Source organism: Lutra lutra, chromosome X (assembly GCF_902655055.1).
Source record: "Lutra lutra chromosome X, mLutLut1.2, whole genome shotgun sequence".
Lineage (NCBI taxonomy): Eukaryota > Metazoa > Chordata > Mammalia > Carnivora > Mustelidae > Lutra > Lutra lutra.
The window spans coordinates 31,303,259-31,309,584 of NC_062296.1; positions in this window are offsets into that span (position 1 = coordinate 31,303,259).

Genomic DNA, 6,326 nt, shown 5'->3' on the forward strand with positions numbered 1-6,326 from the left:
TGGAAACTGTCTCTTGTGTGCATCTGCCACTCAGTCAGTTGCAACTTTTTTTCTTCTGTGACTTCTTGACCCTCTCCTTTCATAACAAAGAAAAAACCATTTGTCCTCTTGGCTGTTGGCATTCTTGGTTACTAGGACCTTATGTTCTTGACGTGATAGACTGGTCCTCTGATTCCTTCAAAATTGAAGATCTATCACAAATCTAGTAGTTAGGGCCCACCCACAGACTTGCAGCACCACATACTTTTTGAAGACTTCCCTAAAGATGTGTCCATGACATTTCTTTTTTTTTTTTTTTTAAGATTTTATTTATTTATTTGAGAGAGAGACAGTGAGAGAGAGCATGAGCGAGGAGAAGGTCAGAGGGAGAAGCAGACTCCCCATGGAGCTGGGAGCCCGATGCGGGACTCGATCCTGGGACTCCGGGATCATGACCTGAGCCGAAGGCAGTCGTCCAACCAACTGAGCCACCCAGGCGTCCCTGTCCATGACATTTCTTAAGAAAAAAATATAGTCATTCTCTACCATCTTAATACTGCTCACTATACACTATTTTTTTTTAAATGTTAGAAGAATCCTGGATGTCACTGGGTCTTCAGAGGAAATAAAAATCAAGTTAATAGATTTTGAGAACTGAAAACTTATTTAAGTTGTTACAGAAATCACAACATAAATATCTGAAGAGATTTTAAAATACAAATTGTTTAACTGTTGTATTTAAGTCATTACTTAGCACAAGGAACCTAAAGATTAATAAGTAAATCTTTTTCTCAAAGCCTATACAGTTGGTGAAGACAATAAATACATGTAAAATATTAATTTAGATGCTATAATTCAGTCTGTCAGGAAATACTAAGCTCCTTACTGTGTTAGTCTCTGAAGATATGTTATCTATAAAATATATATGAGACTTACAAGATAAAATCACCTAAAGTATCAAGAAAAATTCATTTAAGATTTGACAAATTAGGGAATAATTTTAGGGGTAGGAATGGTATTTACTCTCAGGGGAAGCAGCCCTACCAGCACTCTGAAAAGTTCAAACCATTTCATGTGGTAGGGTACTGAAAGATGAATCTGGAGAGATCAGCAGAGAATAGATTATGGAGGGACTTTCCTGCAGTGGGTTTGGAGCACTTTTTAATATCACATTTATTGAATTACAGAGTAAGAAGGGAAGAGGACCAAAGACAGAATACCAAGGAAATTTTAAAGGAAATGGAATAGAAAACATCGGAGAGATATGGGACGAACCAGGAAAGAAATATCCAGGAAATAAAAGGAAAGTTCTTGTGGAGGCCAAGAAAAACAAGACTGTACCCACCCCGAGTCTAACCCTGACATAAGTGCAGCCATCTTGATGTTCCAGATTATCACAAAATATTTCTTGGGTTCTGACCTACTCAGGTTAGCACTTTAAACAGTCTCTCTCTCCTTTAATGATTGATTTTAACCCCTGGATTCAGCTGCCTCTGTCTTTCATAACTCCCTACTCCACTGTGTCAGGTATACTTGGGCCCAGGCTTAAGCTTGTCAAATAAACCCTCCTGTGATTGCATCGGTGCTTGGCTCCTTGGTGGTCTCTCGGACGCAAAAACTCGGGCATAACAGTTCTAAGAAGAAACTAGGGGACCACAAGTCAAGTATTGCTAAACAATCAAGTTAGCTAAGAACTGTCTGCAGTTATTTCATTAAGGAGTTACTAAACTCCTTAGGTTTAGTAATTAAGAGTTGGTTGGATGGGATGCCTGGGTGGCTCAGTTGGTTAAGCCGCTGCCTTTGGCTCAGGTCATGATCCCAGAGTCCTGGGATCGAGTCCCACATCGGGCTCCTTGTTCTGTGGGGAGCCTGCTTCTCCCTCTGCCTCTGCCTGCCGCTCTGTCTACCTGTGCTCACTCTCTCTCTCTCTCTGACAAATAAATAAATAAAATCTTAAAAAAAAAAGAGTTGGTTGGTTGTTTTTCTAACCTTTAGTAGACTTTTAACAGGCTGTAAGTTGAGGATTGATTGATTAGTTGATTTTTATTTCATGAACGCATGTAACATTTACCATCTGCCAGGCACTGTTCTAAGAGCTTTACAAATATCCATTCATTTAATATTCACAATAACCCCAGAAAGTAAGAACTAGTATTATTTCCTTTATACATGTAAGAAAATGAAGTCACAGAGCATTTCAAAATTCGCCCAGGGACAAAATACTAGTAAATAGTGGAGTTTTCAACATCAGGCAGTCTGGCTCTGGAATTCATGCTTTCAACCACTACTCTCACAAGGTAGAATACAGTGGGTTTGGTTTTTTGGGGTTTTGGGGGTTTTTTTGTTTTTTAAATAATCCCTACTCTGAATTTGGGGCTTGAACTCATGACCCCAAGATCAAGAGTCACATGCTCTACCGTGCTCTACCAACTGAGCTGGTCAAGCACCTATACAGTAGGTTTTTTTAGTGGAAAAGATTTAATTAAACATACTTACAGGCTATGGAAAAGGAGCTAGGAAAGGAGAAGCATTAAAAATAAAGAGAATAGGAAATAATCACTGAACAATTTCCCTATCCTAGAGGAGACAGAAAAGATGAAATTAAAGAGTGCAATTAAAAGAATAATCTTGAATAGGAGGGGCAAAAATATATTAAAAAGATGAATTTTAATAGGTGAAAAATTTCCCGTGTAACACACACGTTTTTCCAAGCCTCATCTTCAGTCTATGATATCAGTAGTAGTACATTAATAACTCGAATTTCAATAATTTCTGTTTCCCTATAATCCTGTAGGGTTAAGGTTAGGATCCAGCTCCCTGAAATATGTTTCCTCTAATATTTCCTGGGTGAGTTGGGGGGGGGGGGGTCTTTCATAAATGTAATCTCAAACAATCCAGTAAGCTATTTCTTTCCTTTTATCTTCTGCTATTTCTTTCCTTTTATCTTCCTCTGGACCCCTTTTTCTGGTACCACTATCTCCTTTAAGATCCATCATCTCCTGCTACAAATAAGGAATTGGAACCCTTGAGAAGTCAAAAGCCACATGCTGACATAGAGAACTTCTGTCTCTCCTTCTGGGTCACTTCTACTAGAGGGACCCCAAAGTGATGCTTCTAGATCCCAATGTCCTAAAGAGTTTTACTGGAACATTTTTGTTGTTGTTAATTTGGGGTTTGTTTTGTTCTGTTTTTAAATTTGCAGTCCCCTTCCTCCTTAGGTTTCGGAATTGAGTTGGTTACGGAAACTGGAGTGGATCATGGCGGAAGAATCAAGCAGCACTCGGAGACTTTGGAGGATCGGGGGTTAATTTAACACCTGTGGGCTCAGACCAGGTTATTCTCCAAAGGTCTGAGCCCTGAGCACAAGCAGGGAGGGGAATTTATACCCTTCAACTTCCGCATACTTGGTACTTTTGGCACGTGCAGAAATGGGGTAGGAAAGAAGAACCCGGAAGGGCTTTGAGACAGGGACTGGAATTCCCTTGCTGGTTTGGTCAGCCGTCTTAGAGTACAGTTTTTCCCTATCGAGTCTAGTAGAAATTGGGCCAGGAGACAACTTTGAGAGAGAGAGGGAGAGAGCACTCCATATAACATTGCTTTGCATGGAATTGCTTCTTTCCTCTGACAACACTTTATTTAATGAGTTTGGCCTTCCATAACTTTTTTTAAATTTTTAAAAGATTTTATTTATTTATTTGGCAGAGATCACAAGGAAGCAGAAAGGCAGATAGAGAGAGAGAGAGATGGGGAAGCAGGCTCCCTGCTGAGCAGAGAGCCTAATGTGGGGCTCTGATCCCAGAACCCTGGGATCATGACCTGAGGCGAAGGCAGAGGTTTTAACCCACTGAGCCACCCAGGCGCCCCCCTTCCATAACTTTTTTTTTTTAAGATTTTATTTATTTGACACAGAGAGAGAGATCACTAGTAGGCAGAGAGGCAGGCAGAGAGAGAGAGAGGGAAGCAGGCTCCCTGCTGAGCAGAGAGCCCGATGTGGGGCTCGATCCCAAGACCCTGAGATCATGACCTGAGCTGAAGGCAGAGGTTTTAACCCACTGAGCCACCCAGGTGCCCCTTCCATAACTTTTTAAAGAAAGAATGCTCTGCCTTCATTCAAATAGGCTTAGGTCCAGAGTTCCCCTGCTACTTAAAGATTAACGTACAATTCAGTATGTTGTTTCTCTAAATCAGTTGTAGAACAATTGGTTATTTTTCAGTCAAAGATCTTTTGGTTGGAAATAACAGAAGTCTACTCCAACTAGGTTAAATGAAAAGGAGGATTTATTAAAAGAATCAAGTGAAGGCCAAGAGTGTGAAGTATTGTTTATCCTCCCAAAAGACTGGAACTGGTTTATTTATTTGATACACCTGCAGTCTTTGATGCACTTGAGCACTCTTTCCTCTTTGAAATGTTTTCTTGTCTTGACTCCTAATGACGAAGGGGCAGAAGTCTAGCTGAGGACAAAGCACAAGCGGACACCCTGCAACCCCCCCCTCCCCCACACATACATACTCCCGGGTGGAGTATGTGGGACATTCCTCCCGGAAGCCTCCAACTGTCTTAATGTTAATGCTTTGCTAGAGGGAAAAACAACCTTAGCTTGATAATAGCCAGGCATCCAGTATTGTGAAGGTCTTCTTTAGCATATGAAAGTCGTTTTAGCCACCTCCTTTTTTCCTTACCTCCCCCAATCCCATAGTATGTAATCAATAGTTTATCACAACCCCAGTGCAGCTCTTTCTGCCCAGAGATCCTGTCCTGGTGCTTTAATAAAACCACCCTTTTGCACCAAAGACATTTCAAGAATTCTTTCTTGGCTGTGAGCTCTTGACCTCACCCCACCAAACCTCACCTACATTCCAAAACTACATCACTAAGACACTTTGGTTTCCTGGGCTTCCTTCTACCTTACTGTCTTACTGGCTGCACCATTTATGTTTTCTTTTCTAGATCCTCTTCATCTCCCTGTCCTCTAAACTACTGGTGCTCAAACTGTCCCATATGTTCGAGTCACCTTATGAAAACACAGCTTTCTGGGCTCTACCCCCAGGGATTCTGATTCAGTGGGTCAGCAATAGGGAAGAAAAATGTGTGTTTCTAACAAGTTCCCATGTGATGCTGATGTTACTGATCTAGGGACCACACTTTGAGAACCACTGCTGTAATCACTGGAGCAAGAGCCTAATCCGTACTCAGTTGTGATGTTGTCCAGTCTCATGGTTTTCAAAAGCAGCTATACAGACCTGTCCCTTGAACCTCTAGCTCAGACCTCTCTGCCGAAGAGTTTGTGTGACTGCTATGCCTACTCAGCATCTCTACTCAGATATAAAATGGTCATTACCAGTTTAATTTTTCCAGACCAAATTCTTACCTCACAAAATCTGCTCTTGCCACGTTCTGTCCCATTTCAGTGAATGGCAACGCCATCCTTTCCTTTTTTTAAGTTGTTATTTAAGTTCCAGTTGGTTGGGGCGCCTGGGTGGCCCAGTGAGTTGAAGCCTCTGCCTTAGGCTCAGGTCATGATCCCCAGGGCCCTGGGATCCAGCCCCGCATCTCTGCTTTGTGGGGAGCCGGCTTTCCCCTCCCCCTCTGCCTGCCTCTCTGCCTACTTGTCTGTCAAATAAATAAAATCTTTAAAAAAAAATTAATAAATTCCAGTTGCTTAACATGCAGTGAAATATCCGTTTCAGGTGTGGAATTCAGTGACTCAGCACTTAAATACAACAACCAGCGCTCATCACAAGTGCCCTCCTAATCCCCATCACCATCTAACTCATCCTCCCTCCCACCTCCCCTCCAGCAACCCTTAGTTTGTTCTCTCTAGCCAAGAGTCTGTTTTATGGTTTGAATGGTCCCTCTATTCTCTATTTGCACAGGACCAAACATTCCAAGTCATTCTTGACTTTGTTCCTTCTATCACGCCCTATCCAGTCCACCTGCAAATGCTGTGAGCGCTACCTTCCAAATGTATCCAGAATCTCACCACTTCTCTCCACCTCCATTGCCATCCTGATTCCTGCCAACATCATTTCTTGCCTCGATTATTGAAATAGCATTCTAACTACTCTTCGCAGTTCTGCCATGGCTCTTGGTGTAGTCACCACACAGAAGCTAAAATGAGGCTTTTAAAACAGTAGTCAGCTGCTCAGCAAATGGAGTCCCTTCCTATTTTTGTGAACATCTGACCATTTGAATCTTATTGAGAGGCAGAGCCTGTCTCCCATTACAAATCAAGAAAATTTCCAAGAAACTGAGCAAAAACATATGACCTAGACTTGGTCTGCATGGAAGCTGGTATTGTACAACACAGAAGTAGGGACAGTGTAGATTTCATCCTGGGGACAACAGC